The following is a 20,560-nucleotide window of genomic DNA, read 5'->3' on the forward strand; positions in this document are numbered from 1 at the left end:
GCAGCACCAGGAGGTGGGCACGAGGGGCTACTCCGACCACTCTTGGCTCCCGCAGCTCTGATATTTGATCCATGTGGTCCCTGGCAGCGCTCCCTGGCCAGTGTTTCCAAGGAAGCCAGCCTGCGTGTGCATTTGTGTGGGGTTGCGGTTTGGGGTTGGGGCCCCACGAAGGCAAATGAAAAAAGAGTTTCCTTAAGAGCAAAGTAGACAGGAAAGTTAAAATGATGGCCAGGGTCCAGAGATCCGAAAATCTTTCTCCTGGTTTGAGTGAACTCCTGGAGCGGCTACAGGATTCCATCTGGGTTGAGGTCTTGAGTCCTTAGGTCATGAAATCTTCTAGAACAGAATTCCTTCAGGAGGCATCCGTTCGTTGGGAGCCCTGGAGAGCCCAGACTCTATGTGTCTTTAGAGAGAGGATGGGAAGAGAAATTGGTTTACCTCACTTCGAATGGAAAGTTAATTGCTTTTTAGAAAGTTGTTTTCAGCCCAATGAGGACCACACAGAGGAAAAAGCAGCACTGCCCTGGGATGGGAGTTGAGCCAACGGTGACAATAGCCGTCTGCTTTTCCGAGGCTGATGGACGTGGAGGGCAACCCGAAGGCAGGACCATTGTGTGCACTGACAGCTGAACAGCAGGCTGGAGGAAGAGGAGGTTGCGATGGCAGTGGGATGCCATACACCCTTAATCCGTCACAGAAATTTTGAGGGAATCAGGCGCCAGACCAAACCCTTAATTGTTGGGCACTCGCCGTCCGGGCTGTCTGTACTCGTTGGATGCCAACATGGCTGGGCATTCAGGCCAGGGCCGCCCACTGGAGGGTGTGGTGGCATCAGTCCCCAGGAGACGTGGGAAATATGATGGATAGTCACCTGTCCACAGTGCTTGTCTCATTTATTCAAATTAGCTGGTGCCCAGAGCTGCAAAGAAATGGATCTGGACTCAGACAAAGATGGATTGCAGTAAAAATGGAAATTACAGCCCAGAAAACTAATATCATCAGGCCACTGGGATTTTATTAGCTAATCATGGCTATGATATTGGGCTTCTGAAAACGTTGCTCTGATTGAATTTTCGCCTTGTATCCATAAGGACATGTCAGGATTCGTGTTTAGTGACGCGGGGAGGGAGTGACATAGACTGTAATGAGCTGTTTCACGCCTCCTCTCGGAGGTTTTTGTTTTGTTGTTCAAGTATCACAGAGTTCTTGCCGTTGACAATACCTCAGGTCCTAATAGTAGACGCAGTGGCTGCTACCCCCCAAGGCCAAGGTCCAGCATTACTCAATGTCTCAGGGACCGCTGACATGTCATCCCAGGTGTGAGGTGCTGGTGCTCTGGGGGTTCAGGCAGCGCGCCCAGCCTAAGAGAGGAAGCAGCATGGATGGCAGCCTCCCTAGTGTGAGCACAACCTGGATCACCAGGTCTGGGCTTTTGCCCTCAGCCATGTCTTTAGCACCTGCCTCAGGGCATCTACCGTGAGCTTGATTTCATCCTCACTGTCCCCCGAATCTCAAGCTGATCCTAAGCCACGCCTCCCTGTGTCTCTGCTGGCTTCTAAGCCTGCACTATGTGACACATCCTCCGGGTCCCCTTCTGAAATCTGCCTGCAGGTTCTCTTTGCCTGGCTGCCTCCAGCACAAGGAGTGTCTTTCATTTGGCGCCTGGGGCTTCCCCAGGGGCAGACACTACTAGGAGCCCATTTTTCAATGCAGAGTGTGGGGAGTTTGAGTCCTGGGGGCGACTTTCAATGGGTGGGGACTGGGAGGGGCGGCAGTGGGTGAATCCTTCACCTGAATCCCTGGAGGGACAATTCCACGCTCTCCTCAGAGGGTCCCAAGCAAGATCAAGACCCGGGTTTCCTTTGTTCGTAACATAACCTTCTGTTGACCCTCCTTGTTTCTCACACTCCCGGGGCCTTCTCTCCAGTTCCCTGCGATCATCGCCATGGTGATCCAGGTGATCACAAGGACTTTTCTTAGCTCTCAGCTTTCTGGGGGAACCCAAGCCAAGCACCGGCTAAGTCCCAGGTCTCACCAAGGGCCTGAAAATCCACGACAGCTCATTCTCGCCCACCTCCAGGACGCCAGGGACTGTGCGGAGAACTCTGTATGCCTTAGTACCTTTAGTTCTCACCAGCCTTTCACACAGCGGGCACCATATTTATATCCATTTTACCCATGAGGATATGGAACCACAGAGAGGCATAAGAATTAACCCAACCACGTTACACAGAGAAAAACTAGATTCAAACAGTCTGGATTTGGTGCCACTACATAAAATATAGCCTCCACAAGTAATTTTTTTTAAGTGAACTGCCTTTGCCTTGTGCTCCTTGAACCTAGGAGTGAGTATCTGAAATGGAATCCAACCTCTGCTTAGAGATAAGATGAAAACAAGGAGACGACGGTGGATCTGAATTAAGACGAATGAAGGGCTGGCCCACACGTGCCCTTAGTCTGCTATTTTTTAGGATAACGGAAATGGATTGAAACCCAGAGAGACCGGACCCCCTGCAGGACCCGTACTTCTTCCTCCGGCAACATATTAAAGGCCCTCCTGCTTTCTCTCCGGGTAACGTGATTGTGCTGATAAAATCGTTTATCATCGTGTGAGCTGCACTGATTCTCTTATGAGAGAATGTGACTGGAGGCTCTGAACGTGGCTGATCCTGACCCGTTTTAATTAGGGCTTCCAGAGCTGGGCACGGGCTGGCGGCGTAAGTCGGAATGTGACTCCAAGAGTGTTTAACTCCTCCTTCCCCTGACAGACAGGATGGAAGAAGAGAGAGAGAGAGAGAGAGAGAGAGAGAGAGAGAGAGAGAGAGAGAGAGAGAGAGTGAGAGAGAGAGAGAGAGATTGTTTATTTTTCTGGGAAATAGAAAGGCTGCCATCAACAGGCTGGGATGAGATGGGTTCCTGCAGATTGTGGGCCTGTGACATCTACACCCTAATGAAGCCAAACCCCCACCAGACCTCCCTGGGACCCCAGAACTACTGAGTTTATAGTCTATTTTCACCTGTCACTGTTTCTCAAAATTTAGCCCAAGGACCATTGCAGGATAATTGCCTGGTCATCGCTGAGACTGATCTGGGAGTTTTGCATTGAGCGCCAGAGTTTTAAGGGTGCCCAGGAATCTTCATTTTCCTTAAGTTCCATCCTTTGCACGCATGGTGCAGCCTAAGCATGCAGTTCACAGATCTTCTTGTTCACGGTGATGTGAAATGTGGGGCCCGAACACGCGTGTCTGCAGCATTCAGACTGCCGGAAGCCAACGCTGAACGCTTTGAGCTTCTCCATTTCATTCCCATTGTAGCCAATGTAGCACAGTGACCACATAAGACATTCCTGGGCTTCCCCTCTGTGATCTTGTTTCCCTCCAGGCTGGGGTTCTTTGGCCACCAGAAGTCAGCAGGGTCTGTGTAGCTGGGACCATGTTTCTCTCCAGGCTGGGTTCACCGCCACCAGCTTTTGTTGATTTTCACAAACTCAGGACCCAGCTCCAGGCAGGCTGGGCTGCATGCGCCAGGCCCACGGCTGTGTCTGGTACTTCTCAGCGGCCACATGGAGCTTGTACAAATATGCCTGGGGTAGAGGTTTAATTAACATGGCCTCGGTTACTGGCATAAATAAACAAAAATTTGTGTGTTTCCAAGAGGAGTCATGCATGTCCCCAGGCCCTTCTTGTGCCCGATTCCAACAAACCTTAAAGTTGGGCTTCAAGTAAGAGGTAAATGGCTTACTTGACCAGGGGATCAGAGCCAGGTCAAAGTCGAGGTCACCAGGGTCCTGATTTACAACCCACGAGGCAGAGAGGGGCCATGAGAAGGAGGCCTGGATGGCCAGAGTCTGTAACCAGAGGTTGAGCCTTCATGCAGGGCAGCAGGGGCACACTGGGGTCAAGGTCAGATTGCCGGTGACCTGTGCTAGTTGGACTCTTGGACTCTGAGAAAGAAAACCAACTTGAGCTGGCTAAACTGGAAAAGATAAATTTATTATCAGGATATATGTTGTATAAACTATTCAAACACATATATAGGGTATTATATTTAAACTAGAGGCCCGATGCACAAAATTCGTGCAAGAGTAGGCCTTCCTTCCCCTGGCTGCTGGCACCAGCTTCCCTCTGGCACCCGGAACCTGGGCTTCCCTTGGAGCCCTGGCTTCTTTCGGAAGGTTGTCCGGAAGGATGTCCAGTCTAATTAGCATATTACACTTTTATTATTATAGACAGGCTGCAGAGATGAGGCACAGCCTGAGCAATACCGAGAGTTATTTCTATTCTTGTTGGACTCGATCAGCCCTTTTTTTCTCCTCCTTCCTTCAGGCACTTCACACATATAATAGAGTACTATATTTAAATGTATAAAATGTATGTGTAAAGCATACCACCTATGTACGTTGTATTTTTCAAGTGTAAATGATAAACCTGTATCCATTAACCAGTTCTGATGGTTTTAGATACGACTCTTTAATTTTGGGGGCTTTTCCTTTGAGCTCGCATTTAAGTTTTCAGATGCACTCGAGGGTGCCATGGCGTGCGTGGAGAGTCACCCGCCGCCCGTCAGGTGGAATCTGATCCCCTTCAGCCTGGCGGCAGCTCCGTCATGACGGGTGATGATGTATGGCTGTGCCACGGCTTGTTATGTCACGTCTGTTGATAACTGTATAATTAATTTGATGCCATTGGATGCGGCAGCAGGTGAGACAGGTGAGAAATAAAAAGTTGTCCATGCCCCACGGAGCACATCTGTTTAATGGCATAATTCAAATTAATCCCAGCGATTCTGTAGAAGGTCTGGAACTGCTTCACTAGGCGTTTCACCGACGTCCTCTTGTTGGCTACATGCGAGGCTCCGCTGAGCGTCCAGAGTGGTGGCTCCTGAGCCCATTCCCATGGAGCACATTTTAAAAAAACCTTTTTTATTTAAAAAAAACCAACTTTTAGAACTAGTCAAATTGTAAAATTATACACAGAGTTCTCAGTACCCTCCCTATAACTCCCCCAAATGTTACTCAGGGGACAATAATTAATCGAGGCAATCACTGCTGGTCCACCTTTATTAAGCAACATACAAACCCTTTGCCAAGTTTGCTGCTTGTCCTGTGACATCCTCCCTCCGGCCAGGACGTGGCTGTCATGTTCTGTGGTCATCTCCCATCTGGGATGTTTCCTTCCGTCTTTGTCTTTTCTGACCTCCACATATTTTCAGGAGAACGGCCTGTTTTTGTTTTGTAAAATGTCTCTCCACTTGGGTTTTTCTATGTTTCCTCACTATTAGACTGGGGTTCTGCATTTTTGACCAGAATATTAGTGAGCAACAATACCAATACTTATTTCTGTTACTGTTGGCTTCTCTAAGCAAGGGCTTGGTCAGCCCCCTTTCTCCTCCCTCCTTCATGTCCTTCCCACTTCCCCGGATGCTGCAGGCTCACCACGGAGTCCTGGGAAACAGCTGCCCCACGGAGAACCTGCGTGAGCACTGGGATCCCCTCCCCCACCAGGTGAGCGTGCTTAGACCATCTAGTCAATCTGTTGTGGGTGCTGGTAGACAGCAAGGTGACAGGCTGCAGCGATGGGGCACAGCCGGGGCTGTCCATCTGTTATGGGAAGACATGTGGCATCATCAATCGGGGGCAAACAGGGTCACACGAAGGGGTTCGCTTACTCCCTATGTCACTAAATTTTGGGGTCACCTTGGGACAAGTCACTCTCAGAGCCTCAGTTTTCTCATATCTAAAATGGGAATATTATCTTTCTTGCAGAATTGTGAGGAATATAGTGTTGTGTGCAATTGAGCCCAGTGCCGGGTACCCAAACATGCTGAGTGAACGACATGCGTACATGTACATCCCATTATACCCATGCATGCTCAGTGCATATGTGTTTACGTGTATTAAGCATGCACGTGCCTGATGCCTCATGCATATACCTGCCCCATACACTGCAGCAGATAAACTCTTGAACCACTGATTCAGGTAGGATTTATGAAGGAAACAAAGCAAAGGGAACAAACATTCATTAAAATCTGATCGTTCTTGTTTCTGCTTAATGCCGTTTTCCTGAGCCATCCGGGAGCAATTTATTGAAAATCATAATTGTGCGTTAACCATGGCAGCTTGTCGCAGACCCCGTCTCGGACTAAACAGCTTGGAGAGGGGCTGTGCAGTCAGCACCCAGCGGCCCTGCGGCTTTGGTTACGGAGACATGGTTCCCTCGGGTCTTTCAGGATCGCTCAGGAGAATGAATGCTGGTCCCCAGAAGCGAAACTCGCAGGAGGAAGGGAACAAACAGCACCAGTGAAGCACCTCTGCGTTCAGACCCAGCGGAGGCAGTTCAGGGAGACGTCAGCCGAGGAAGGTGTCTTCCCTCTACCTGGGCCCAGGGAGGGTCCCCGGGACCTCGAGAAGGCTGCAGCGCCATCCCCTGGAAGAACAAACACCACCTGCCCTTAGGAGAGGCCCTGCCCAGGTGGCTGGGCTCCCGGAGAGCTGTGACTGTCCCCGGTGCCCAGTGTGGCTGTAGCTACAGCAGTGCAGGTGGAGGTGGGACAGTGTGGGGCCAGGCAGTTGGATTTTGGTGTCTGGCCAGGATGGACCGATTGCTGTGGGCCTCGTGCCTGGGGTTCAGCCGAAGGGGACTGTTTCTCACCCTGAACTAGGATTCAGTAGGAACAAACCGAAGGTATCAGTGCTGAAAAGCTGGATACAAATGGGGAGCCTGGGAGGCGGGAACACAGAGAAGGAAACGAGCAAGGGCTTGACATTGTGATTTAATGCAACTGGAGGGAAAGGCCGAGGCCCCCATTTTTCATGCGCGATGTTCCAGGTCTCCTGCTGGCAGGTCTCGGGGGCCGGAACCTCAGCCACCTGGTTCCACGCTGGGGCGCCCTGCAGTGGCCTTGTGGCCTCAGCTCCTCTCTGCTGGCACCCCGCCCTGTCTTTTCGTGCCCTGGCTCCCTGTGCCGCGGTCCCTTCTGAAAGTCTCCCTGAGAGCAGGCTGGTTCCTTTCCCCATGAGCTCAGCTCAAAGCCCTGAACACCTTTGGGGCAAGAGAGTGGTGGCTGAGTGGCCGTGAAAGATGAGTGAGTGACGGATGAGGCTGCATGGCCCTGCCCCGCTCCCACCAGTCCTTTCACACGTTTCCGTTCTGCGTCACTTGGTCTATCAAGCACTTCGCATTAGGCAGCCTGTCCACCTGAAGGACGTTGTATTTCCTTCCTTCTTTGTTTCTTTTCCGGTCCCCTCCCACCCACCTACCCATTTGTCCTGGAATCTACGGTCAACTCGTCATCACCAAGAAGGGGTGACGTCCGGAGTGCAAGGCTGCAGAGTGAGAGTCACGGGGATCGCCACTTCCCTGAGTTCCTGTCCAACGCCTGCTGCTGTGGCCTTTGGCTCATAAACACCAGGGACACATAAACGCGCAGTTCCTGTGACCTTCCTGTACAGCGGTCGTTTGTGGAAGAAGAGGCTGTCATAACGTCATAAGCTTCTTCTTTTGAGTCACTTCCGTCAGTCCCACTTGTGTTGTGAGGGTCAGTGGACCAAGGGGGCAGGATGGTCAGACCTTTGGCCTGTGTCCTGGGGAAGGCGCTGGGGGGAGGAGCACCTGAATCTCATTGTCAAGGTCAGAGAAGGTCAGAGCTGAGGGAACGCAGGACCCTTGGGGGTGGGAGGAAGCAGGTCTGGAGAGGATCGGCCAGTGGGCTGGGCGGGAGGTGGTGGCAGGACAGGAAGCTGGTCAGAGCAGGCATGTTTCCAGGAGGAATCAGAGGGCTTGTTACCCGGACGACCTGCGCTGGGAGTCCTGCCTCAGTCTCCCCTACATGATGCCAGCACCATGCCTCCTTGGAGCTGGTGGGATCTTGGATGTGGGACAGGCGGTGTGTTTGTGCCTCCCTCAGTCTCAAGCGCGGTGTAAGTACTGCTCTGTATGTGGTTAGCACCCTAGCCTAGACCTTGACCATGTCCTGGCCCTGCCTCGCCGGCCTCTTGGAGCTGAGCATCCATCATGAGCTGTACCTTAGTGAGAACAGGCAGGATCAGGCAGGGTCCTCTCATTCAGACCAGAAAGTCAAGGCCCAGGGCACGGTTTTGTTAAATATACATATTTATACATATGCACACACACGTGTGTGTGTGTGTGTGTGTGTGTGTGTACCTGCTCATAGAAAATACTCTAGAAATAAAAGTAATAAACCACAAAGGTAAAAGTTACTGCACTTGGTGGTAGAATTTTTTACTTTATTTTGCATTTAAAAATTTTCGTATAATAAAAAAGGAGCAAGTATCATGGTTAAAACAAGCTATTAGAAATTAGGTTCTATATTGGAAAATATTCTAGGTGTGCTTAGACAATTTTTAGGATGTAGTGTGGTGAGACTGGGCTCAGGGATTGACCCCCCTGAGTTCTGATCCTGCCTCCCTCACTGACTGCGTCCACCTGTGTGTGAGCTTGAATTTCCCAGTGCCCAAGTGTCCCTAACTGGAAAGTAGAAATAATAACAGCACCTCCCTGACAACAAATGCTGTAACAGTCTAGAAGTGAGTTTATATTTCTGCATTAAATACTCCTTATTAACATAGTTCTAATTCATTAGGTTTTAAACAAATTTTCAACCACTAATAGCACATTTAAAAAATTCCTTCGAACGCTAATAGAGAAGAGGAAAACTGGTGTGAGTGTTTATGACCTTTTATTCCTTCCTGAGAAAAATGGCGGAGGGCAAAGTTGTGAAAAGGAGGCAGTTGCTCAGTGAGATTAGAACCTGTAATGTCAGAAACAGCTGCTGGGTTGTGAACTTAGCAAGGAGCTTACTCTGCTCCCGTCTGGGGCAGGGGAGACCAAGCGCACAGCAGGCTGGCTGGGGTTCTCGGGTCATCCGAGGCCGTGAGCTCAGCTGGCCAGCCTGGCTCCATCCCCGGGCCGCCGTCCCTGGAAGTCACAGGACCGAGGCCCTGCTCTCCCGCGCTGGCACCTCCTCCTTCCCACCTTTAGCTCCGCTAACCCGGCGAGGGGCGCCCCTGGGAACAAGTCCCAGGGCATCAGCAGGAAGCTCTCTGGCATCTGTGCTCACACAGGCTCCCTGCTGCTGCCCAGGTCACAGTGATGTGCACCTGGGGCTGGTGGGTTTAACAAATAAAAATAGAGGAGGTCTAGTTAAATTCAAATCCCAGGCAAACAACAGATCCTTTCTTAGAATAAGTATGACCCATGCCCTACGCGGGGTATACTTACACTAACACAAATTGTGGGTTGCGTCTCTGAAATTCAGTCTTAACTGGGCATCCTGCACTTGACCTGGTTCCTGGCAGCCCCAGTGCCTCCCAGATCTGCAAGCCCACTCTGAGGGGTACTTATATAGCACAGCACAGCATGTGGGTGGGAGGGAAAGGGAAAGATGTCCGTTGCAGGTACAGGGGGAGGACTAATTTAACTGAGTCAGCAAATGACAGCCCAGGGGCCAACACGCCCCCCCCCCCCGCCCCGATTTGTAAATAAAGTTTTATTGGAATGCAGCAGGAGCATTTGTGCACAATTGTCCGTGGCTGCTTTTAGGCTGCAGCGGCAGAGCTGAGTAGTGTGACGGAGACAGTGGGGTCCATAAAACCAGGAATACCCCCCGTCTGCCCTTAGCAGAGGAGGTGGGCTGACCCCGACTTAGGGTAGCGATGGAGGAGAAAGGGCAGCCTCCCTTACACATACTGAGACAGGCCCCATGCATACACTGTGTCGGGCTGCATCCTCCCACCCATTTCTCAAACTGACCCTCCTCAGAGGGCACAGACTCTGGCTCAGTGTGGTCTGTGCTCTTATCCAGGCTTCCTAAGACTAAAGACACAGGAGGTTGTATAGGTAAAGGTCTCAGAGAATCCGCTCCCCGAGGTGTCTAGCCAGGATACTGGGAATTGGCGCCAGTGGGACCCAGGCCTCCCTCCGCCTTCCCAGGTCTTTGCTTTTGGGAGCTTCCTCTCCAAATCACTTGACCTCAAACGGCAGCCTCTGTTCCAGAGAGCAAGGGTGATCAGGCTGGTGTGAGGTACCCTCCTCACCGTGTCTCTGTCCCCTGCACTGACCCTGAGAGAGGACAATCTAATCTAGGCCTCCAGGACTCTCAGGCCAGGGGCCCCAGGCAGTATGCTGGCGCCAGCAGGCAGGGTGGGTACATAGGGCGAAGGGGCTCATGTCAGGACAGTCATGCAGCCTGTGAGTGGCCAGCACCGTCCTCAGAGCACAGACCCCAAACACTCACCTTCTCCGGCAGGTAAGGGCCAAATCACGGTGTCCCACCTGCCGGGTGAATATAATGGGAAGGAGGCACAGTGTAAGACACGTCCCTGTCGCCGAGCCTGACTTCAATTTAACCTCAGCAAACAGCACCAGCTACAGAGGGCAGCCCATCACCAAGTGCCCTTGTCCCAGAAAGGCCCCTCCAGGTTGCTTTGCAGGGGTCAGATTACCAGGACAAAGGGCACGAGTGTTTAGGGCCAAGACACGTCGCCCTCGGACAGACCCATGTCCACTTAGGGGCCACCCCCAGCAAGGGCTAGGTCTGTTCTCCTCAACCTGGGGGTCATGGCACATTCTCTCTCTTCTTTCTCTGTCCAAAAGGCAATATGAATATAAACCGGGGAGCAGCCTGGACCCGCGCTGCCCCTGTTGTCCTGGCCCTCGGTCTCCCTGGAGCAGCTGGCCAACTGCACGGCTGAGTCTCTGGCCAGGGCTCCTGGATGCCTGGCGGATATAGAAAACCTCTGCCTCGGCTGGAAGGAACACCGGAGAGGGAAGAGGGGCGGGCGGTTTAAAGGTAAAGAGAAGGCCAGTGTATGACATTAACACCACGAGAACACGTGGGGGCAGCTTCCTGCCTCAGAGACCCAGGAGCCCACCCACGATGCCCCATTTGAGAGGAAGTGACTAAAAGTGGCCAGTTGACGTCCTGTTGGTACCTGTCCTCCCTTCCTGTGTGTCTGGGTGTCCCAGACAGAGGTCACTGCAGGGGACATTTTCACCCTGAGTCACCACGGGCAGGTCCCATAAGAGTCCAGAGATCCAACCTACACCTTTTCAGTTCAAACCTCCAGCCTCCTCTGCACCATTTAGAACCCATGGAGGAAGGAATTCACTCCCTCACTCTTCCATTCATTCTTTCACTCACTTTTGTGACCACGTATTTGGAACATTATATGTGGAGAGCGGCTATTGTGTTTGGACAGGTTATGGTCCGAACCCTTGGTCCCACGTGGCTGAGTGATATAAGCTGCAGGAGGTGCAGCAAGGAAACAAAGCTTGATCAGGTGCATGTAACTGAGTAGATTCGAAACCTGTGAGAACATTGTAAACACCTTGACCATGCCCTTACTTTGCCTCGTGGAATCTGGCTATAAAATAATGACTCAGCTTGCAGGCCGTGGAGCTGTCTCTCCATCAGAGAGGGTGGCGTCTCACCCAGCCCCAGCTTTCTTCTCTTGTCTTTTCTAAATCCTTCACCCATGGCCGTGCTGGCTCAGCACATATGGCACCCAGTGAGGCCTGAGTACGGGGGAACTATAATTGTCAGGTGAAAGGAGGCTCCCTTGAGGCATGCAGAAAGAAAAGCAAAAGTAAGGTCAGAAAGCAAAAGTAGGGTAGCGAGCGAGGTTTGGTAGTCGCTGGGTGTAAAACATGGGCAATTCAGGATCTCAGGAAGGGGATCCCTAAAACAATGCTTAGTGAAGCATTTTTAAATTTCTTAAGTTTTGTTAGGAACTGTAAAGCACAGGATGGAAGTCCTGGTCAGCGGGACGCTGAGAGCCAGGCCAGGGCATTTTGTTAAGGACTGTCTGCTGTGGTCTGTGGCTGATGACCTCAATATGAGTTTTGACTGTTCGATGACCTGCTAGCTCCCTGGAACTTTGGGTCTGTGTGAGATGTCAGATTCCGAGTTGGAGGTCTCCAGCTCTGCAGGGCCGAGGGCTGCTCACTTCCAGAGAGGACTCCATGCAGCAGCGGCTGAAGAAGCCGAGGAAGGAACTAGACTTCCACGGGTGTGGACGGGGATGATTGGGACTGGTGCCGGCTCAGGCCCAAAACCAACCGTCCAAGCAGCCTGCTCCTCAGAATCCAGGGGCACCAGCCTTGCATCAATGATATCTTCTCATCAACAGCATCTTCGAGAGGAGCCAGAGCATGGTCAGCAGCCTGAATGCCAAGGCCAACCCGCAAAGGCTCACTGACCTGCGGCAGCTGTGGGGCCTCCTCATCAAGGAGATGATGGAGAAGCGGCACAGGCGGCTGGAGGAGGTGCAGGGGACCCAGAGAAGCTCCTTGTCCCTCCGTTCAAAAGACTGAGAGTTGCCCCGATGATTGTGATGTGGAAGAAGACAACGAAGACTACGCAACGGACCGAGGTACCAACAAGGGGTCAGCTGAGGAAGTTAGCAGGTAGAAAAGCAAGAAGTGGAGCCCATGGTTCTGGCTATGCTAGCATTGGTGAGCTGCCAGTCTGCTGTAAAGTATTGCGCAGTCAAGTCTGAGGACTCTGAGTAAGATATACTCCAAGTGCAGCAAAAGAAACTTTCATTTTGGAGAAATAGTCCTGAAAATGTTAACTTGTTTGTAGTTTGGTTTCTCTTATTGCTGTATTACAAGTTTGTAGTTAGGTTTACATTACTGTGTTTGTTGTTTTGTTAATAGCCAGAAGTTTGTTCTTGATATCTTGGCTATGCTGCATAATTTGCCTAGAGCTTTTGATGATGTAAATGAAAGTGTTTAAAAACAGAAAAAAAGGGGGGGAGGGGAAAGGGAGCTGTGGAGAGTGGCTACAGTGTTTGGACAGGTTATGGTCCGAACCTGTGGTCCCACGTGGCTGAGTGATATAAGCTGCAGGAGGTGCAGCAAGGAAACAAAGCTTGATCAGGTGCATGTAATTGAGTAGATTTGAAACCCATGGGAACGTTGTAAACATCTTGACCACGCCCTTACTTTGCCTCGTGGAATCTGGCGATAAAATAAAGACTCAGCTTGCAGGCCATGGCGCTGTCTCTCATCAGAGAGGGCGGCGTCTCACCCAGCCCCAGCTTTCTTCTCTTGTCTGTCTTTTCTTAATCCTTCACCACCCCCACTCAGGTTCACTGAAACCGGCTGTGCTGCTGCGGCACAACTATACATTTTTATACAGCTTGATTTCGTCCATTTTTCTAGGAATAATTGTTGTGGGTTTTTTTGTTTTGTTTTTTCCTTAAGTAGCAAACTGGAATCTTACCCAGATCCCAATGTATTGAACAGAGAAGAGGTAGGTGGTGACCTTCAGATGGATATGACTCACTGGGTTCATGTATGTATGTATGTGTTTGGAAACCTCCATAGTGTGCAGGACTCTGAGGTGCCTGGTGGTCTGTGAGGCCATGGCTGGAAATGCCCCCGTCCTCGCCCCTCCAAACCCTCCCTCCGGGTTGAGGGAAGGTGTCCTATTTATTTTAGCTGAATTTGCTCACTGAGCCTATGAGGGGCACGTGGTTGGTTTTAATAAGATTTCAGCTGAATTTCTCAGTAGCCACAGGTACTAAGGGTGGATCCTTGGATTATCAATCCTTGTTCCACCCTCATTTTTGTTGAGGAAAGACACTGAGACAATCAGGCGTCCTTTCTGTGCAGGTTCCCCCGGATCCTGGAACCACCAGGCTGACCCAAGAAGTTCGTCTGGGGCCACGTCCACAGTGTGAGAGCCTGGAGGCTCCCTGGGCACAGGTGGAAGGAACCTCGGCTCCACCACTGATGTGTTCTTCCCTGAAGCCAAGAACAATGACAGGATCTTAGAGACGCAGGTCCTCCCACCATGGGGCCCCATATCAGGGCTCACTCACCTTCCCAGGAGCGCTCCTCTGTGCCAACAGCACCCAAAGTAGGTGATTTGTTGAACCTGTACCCACATCCCTGTTAGCACTGACCCTAAAGATTTAGGAAATCTGTCCCAACTCTGTGGGGCGTGCCTGCCCTCCCAGTGTGTAAAGAGGGTTGTCTCGTCCTCCTGAGGTCGTTTCTTTCCTACGGCGTCGCCATTGGCATTGAGGACCAAGGCTTCACCCTCCCCTCTTCCCTGAGGAAAACGGAGCCTCCCATGAATGTTGACAGTGATACTTTCCTGGGAATGACACCTAAAGGCCCGGGGCCCAGGTGATGGAGTTACAATGTCACTTTCCAACATTTTAACTCTGCCAATGGCACTGCAGGAATCCCGGGTGTGGAGGAGGACACTCGAACATGCACTGTGGGGGGAAGTGTCTTTACAAAGCGTGGCATTTGAAACAACATGAGTACAGTGATACTATATGAAGTATGCAAATTCAGTGAGCCTCTGTTCTCCAACAGAGTTATGTGATGTGTATTATGTAGTCACAGTACAGAGGCAGAGTAGAGGAATGGCTGAGATACAGCTCAGGCGTGCGCATCTTCTCTCTTCTCACTTGGGTGGTGTCAGAAACTTTAATCCTCTCTGGTTTCTACACCCTGGTATTTAATACAGTGTTAGGGTGGGCTCCGTAGAAAAACAGTTCCCCAAATGCTCTTTAATATACGGTTTCTGTGGTCAGAAGAGTTTGGGAACTATCACATATTATAGCCTCCTCCTGGAGATTCATAATTCACATTGCAGTATTAAAAACTACAAAAAAAAAAATGCTGCAATAAGTATACCGACTTCAACTGTGTTTAATCAGTGATTTATAAGCTTGCTTGAGCACCGGGCTCCTTTGTTATTTAATACCTGTTACCATCCTATGGAATTACCACTCCACCGGCTGCTCCTTGGGAAACGCGACGGCATAGCTTTCTCATGGATTAAGAGCGTTGCTTTGTTCCCAGGTTTCTCAGTGCAGCGCGGTTGCAGGTGGCGTTGGTCACAGTGGGACCACTTATGGCGGCGCCGGGCAACGTACCTTTGTAACTTTCGTCAGCATAACCAGACTAATCAAACTGGAGGTCAATTACAAAACTTTCATAAAAAAACTTTATCAGTGGTACTGGTTTTAAACGAGGAGACACGATCCGCAGTTCAAGTTGATATTAACATACTGAAAGTTTGAATTCCTTTTGCAAAAGAATTCATTCAGCGATCTCTGCTGATTTTCCCCAAGGTGGGCTAAAAAAGAATACAGGATTCTGAGAGCACCCACCTGCCCACCCCCGTGTCCTGCTGCTGACTTCACCGATGGATGGAAGCGCTCGCCTGTGCCGGTCAGTAGGGAGCTGGGCTCTCCTCTCTGTGACCAGCAAAGCTCTGCCTTTGGGCTGCTTGCTTCCAAGCAAGGATGCGTCTCCCTCTGGAAAGGCCCGCACTGCCACCGTCCGGACAGGTACACTTCTCTGCCCTGATGCCTGTTCCACACCTTCGCACCTCCACGCACCTCCTTTTCATGCCAAAAATCATGTTTTATCTCCCCCACAAAAGGAAGGCTCTTAGAGGGTAGGAGCTGTGTGCCTTTTACTTTGTGGAGCTCCCCTGAGCATGCAGTGCAGGATGGAGAAGAGCCATGTGCTTGTAGCCATCTGTAGTAAATACTTGCAGAGGATGCAAATGGTTTTTATTTGTCCCTGTAAACTGCATTTTGCATTTTGGCCAATCTAACCCTTAATTTAAAAAATATATTCAGACATCATATCCATCTGAAGGCATAGCCAGTTCCCAAACTGTGCTATAAAATAGGTTATAGTTCCCTTTGCTTCCCCTCCACCAAAGGTTAGCTCTAGTGTTTCTTGCCTGGTTGGATTTCACGTTTGTTTGTTTTTCTGGCCACTTTTCTGTCATCTCAAATTCCTAGTTGTGGGTATAGCCAATGGAGTCACGAAGTACTTACTGTTCTGTGAGTGCCAAGATGTCACCAGTGAGTGACTGCCAGCAGGGCATACACTGCGAGTGTCTTCTCCAGCTGGGAGGATGTGCTTCGCTGTTATCCAAAACTCCAGTTCCTCAGGCCATCAGGTGAGAGAATGGGGAATTGATAAATGTGTAGACAGACGGATTGATGGGTACATGGACAGATGGGTGGATAGGTGGTTGGGTGAATGAATGGATGAATAGATTGATGGATAGGTGGTGGGTAGGTGGATGGATGTATAGATGGATGGATGGATGAGCTGGTAGATGGATGGGTGGGCAGAGAGAAATTCTTACAGCTGGAAGGGGTGTTAGCTCAAATGCCTTCTTTCCCAGTGAATTTTTGTGGCCGACCAACCATAATGTGGACACTAAAGTCTGAGTGTTTTGGTTTGAACCCCAGCTTTGCTGCTGCTTTACTTTTGAGAATTCATTTCCTTCTCTGAGAGATCAACATAATAACAGCATCCACCTCTGAGCTTCCTGCCAGACCTCAGGAGGCAATTAACACAGTGTCTGATATATGAGGAAGCGCTCAAAAGTGATAGCTGTTACCATTTGGATAATTGTTATTTATAGTTGAGTGAGGAATTGTCCAGGGAAGAGTGAGGGAATCACCTGAGTCTCACAGGGCCAGTGAGATCATGAGAAACAAGGTCTCCCCGGTTCTCAGACTGTCTTTTCCTCTAAAATCGTGTCTCTCTGGGTCACAAATATTCAATGGCCAAAACCCAAGGAAAACAAGCAGAGATCCAATTGGCTGGCCACTGAGATCATGAGAATGTACCCATATGTCTAGAGTCTACCGGAAGTATCTTCATTTGTTCAACAAATGTTCTACGTGCTGCCATGTGCCGAGCATGCTGGAATTCAACAGTGGAAACAAATCAGAATAAGGCCATGCAAAATCCCTTTCTTCATGGAGCTATATTCCCATGGGGTTTCGGCATAAAAAACAAACAAAATGAGCAAATAAGATATGTAAAATGTTCAATTGTGATAAATGCTAAGGAGAAGTAGAAGAGTAAAGGAGGATGTATGTCAGTGTGTGTATGTGTGAGCATGTTGAGTGTGTATATAAGTGTGTGTGTGTGAGCATGTGTGAGCATTTGCATGTGTGAGTGTGCATGTGTGAACACATGTTGAGGAAAGTATGGTTTGGGAAAGGAAGTGATGGAGGGAGCCATGAGAAGTCCTAAAGGAAGAACATTCCAAGCAGAGAGAAAGGCAATGCAGGTGCTGAGAGTGGGGGAGAGCAGAAGTCAGTGTGGCTGGAGAAAAGTGGGGGGAGAGCAGTGGACAGGAGGAGGGAGTGGCAGGGGAGCTTTGGCCTTTGGAGGGACTTTGGCTGCTGGGTGAGGTTGGAAGCCAGGGGAGGGATTTAGGTGTTAGCAGGCGTTTGACCTTAGTACTAATATGTTAGTTTTTCATTAGGTCTATTATTGCCATGCTTTCCCTTCCTCTTCCTTTATAAAATCACTTTGCGGTAAGATAGGTATTTGCAAACCAAAGATCCAACAAGGGACTTGATCCAGGCCCCACTGGTTTTTGAGGAAAGACACCAAATCCATTCAGTTTGATTGTAACTGGCACCAGGAACCCTGAGCCTGCCCAGCCCCACCTAGCCCAGCTCACTCTGCTGTGGGAGGTGTTATCTGAGGCCCTACTTCCCTCCCCCAAAGGCCTGGGGGCTCCCCCTGAGGCTGCTGGTAGTGAACACCTGGAAAGGTGGGTGAGATGACCCTGGGTTGGGGGAGGAGGAGCTCCTGAGATGGGAGGCTGGCTGGGCCTGGGGTGGCCTGTGCCCGAGGGATCCCAACTCCTGAGGCAGCTTCTCTTCAGTTAGCCACCCAGAAAATTGAACTTTCCAGAACCTTAACTTTTTCCCCTAGAGAACTGTCATTCCATGTTCAAGTTGCCCCACCCCTCAGCAGTGGAGAGGGCTGCACCTCCAGCGGCTGCACGCTCATCTACTTGTCTCTCAGCACATGAAAGGGGGTAAGTCCTCCATCAGTGGTCTCTCTGCTGCTCGGGGCTCCCTCACAAAGCTCATGGCTGCAGCACTTAGTGAACCAGCGGAATTAATTAACCTGAATGACCAAGTGGGGCTGCAGATGGGACCCTCGGGCCACCCCCTTTCACTCTGCCTGAGTGATGAATGCATGCTTTGGCTTTTCTACTTTTCCGAGTCATTTTGTTTAATGAGTCTCTTGGAGGGGCATTGGGTTGGATTTATGGGACAACCAAAACCATGTTCCGTGACCTCTCCCTCCAGGCAGAGGCGAGGGAGCCCAAGATGCCAATGCATCGGTGAGACTGCAGCGTGTGTTTCTGTAACGATACAAGTTGTGTTTTCTCCCTCTCCTCCCACCCCCTGCCTCCTAGGGGAGCCTTCGTACCTAGTGTCCCGGAGGTTAGTAGACGTTACCTTAGGAACTGATTCCATTTCCTCCTGAACATCCTTTGAAAACAATTTGGAATAAGACACTTACCTCCAAGACAGTCCACAATCCAAGAACGCAACCATTTGATGCCATGTGCTAATAGTAAGATTGTAAGGATAAAAACATGCAGCATCTTACCAAGGGTATCAGTGTGTCTCCATAGAGCAGTCTACATTGCAACAATGACCAGTCATTGCATTGAGTAGTGCTCTTGCCAGGAAGCCCTCCAAGTGCTTGTCCTTTTGTCTGAAGACCTGCAGACCCCCAGGAGAGGAGGCTCATTAGCTGTGGGAAATACCCAGGAGCCCCTGCAGCAGGGAGTGGCCCTGGCACTGACTTAGGAGCTTCTGGATGCTCATGTTTCCAGCATGAATTTAGTTCCAGGGACAAAATGACCTTGCTTATGCTTTGGGCATAAATGATGAACAGTGGATGACAGGATAGGAGAAGGTCTCCTGGGAAGAGCAGGGGGCAGGGGAAGGAGCACAGAGCTGTGGCCCTGGTTGAGCAGAGGACACATCCCCAGTGGGAGGAGCAGCATGAGGACTCCTCCTCCTCTCACTGGGCTTTTCACCACCACTTATATAACCTAAGGTACTGGTCATGGCTGCTTTTAACAAGGTGTGAGCTGCTTTCAAAAGTGGCCTTTGATCTAGGGTCTAAAGGGTCTCTATCCCCCAAAGTTAATGCCATAAGTAAATCAGAAAGCAATTGGGTAGAAAGAGGAAGGAGAAAACCACAGCCATAGAACAGGTCATTCCTTTGGGATGAGCACTGAATTTGCTTCTGAGCATCTCTGAAAACAAAGGAAAAAATGAGGAAAAATTACCTCATGATTTCCATGATCATGACTAGGAGTATTTTTGTTTTTCAGGTTTGGCTAAATGTTTTCTGGCAGTGAATTATTAAAATAAGAATTGTCATGGACTTCAACTGTGGGACAACACTGGATGGCATAATGAGAAAAGGCTTAGGCAGTGTTTTTATATAGAAACTCTAGTTTCCTATGACTATTTTTTTTCTTGTAGTAAACCTGTAAGAAAAAAGGTCAAGCAGTAGCATAAAAGTATAACAGGATCCTGGATGAGGTTAAATTTACGTGGTGCAAGTATGTAGCTTTTAGCATTCTAACTTGATGCAATGGTCAAATGTGAGAGGAGTGGGGAAATGAAGGCAGCACAAGACTGATCCCCACCTGTGGGGACTTGTGTGGTCCTTCCCACGAAGGGCTCCAGACCCCAGTTTCATGTGTTTGGTGGAGAGAAAGTTGTGCCCTTGGAAGTTCAGAGGTGGTGGTGACAGGACTGATCTCTCAACCGTGGGAAAAGGAGACGAGGAGGCTGCTGTCCTCAAGGCGGGGAAGGTCATTGCAGGCAAAATTGAAGATTTTCTTCAAGGAGTGTCCTAGGAACTGGTATAACCTCAACTCTCTCCCTAATGAGAGCCCAGAGTCCCATGGTTTATAGGGTCGGGCAGAGAAAATTTGGACCTGGAAATCTTCAGAGGAAGTGTTACTGCTTGCTCTCCTGGGGAGCCCAGGAAGACCCTTGAGACCCTTCTCTTCAGTGTGTGAGCAGCTCCGGATGCTGGGCAGTCACCAGGGTGATGGACACAGACATGTTGGACTTGCTTGTAAACTCGCTGAGTGAGGACCTGACTCTTAAACTCATTGAGGAATGACTAATTGAGTCTTGAACAGTGTTTGCAAAGACCATGGCTAGAGCTGGGGCGGTTCCATGGAAGCTGTTCTTCCTGGCGGTGGTTAGATCTTTTGAGGTCACTGTCAGTTCATGATAATGAAATTATGTCCTCGGCAGGAGGGAGGAGGCTTATCTCCCTCCGTGTTACCTTGGGGACATACATCCAGTTCTTCATAAGCGCTGCTAGATGATTAAGACACAAGCTCCTGGGGAAGGATTGGAGGAGAAAAGCAACTGCACCTGCTCTCACTCTGCTTGCGACCCTGACCCTGTCTGTTGGGTCGCCATTCCTGTCTCTCCTCATTTGTGTCACAGTTCTTAAAACGGACCTCTTGCCAAAGCCCTCGGAGCTAAGGAATTTGATGATGGTTTTGTTGCGCTCCAATGCTTTGGATTTTCATGTGCTTCAAATTACTGAATGACAACACCTTGCCTTCCTCAGCGACATGAAACAATGTCCTGCTACCGAATGCACTCCCAGGGCCGACCCAAGAATGTCCAAGGAAAATCACTGGAATGTGTTTGGCAAATGCAAAAACGTTTCGGAGAAATCATCAATGC

Source organism: Myotis nattereri (genome assembly GCF_964212035.1).
Source record: "Myotis nattereri genome assembly, chromosome: 7".
In the NCBI taxonomy this organism is placed as follows: domain Eukaryota; kingdom Metazoa; phylum Chordata; class Mammalia; order Chiroptera; family Vespertilionidae; genus Myotis; species Myotis nattereri.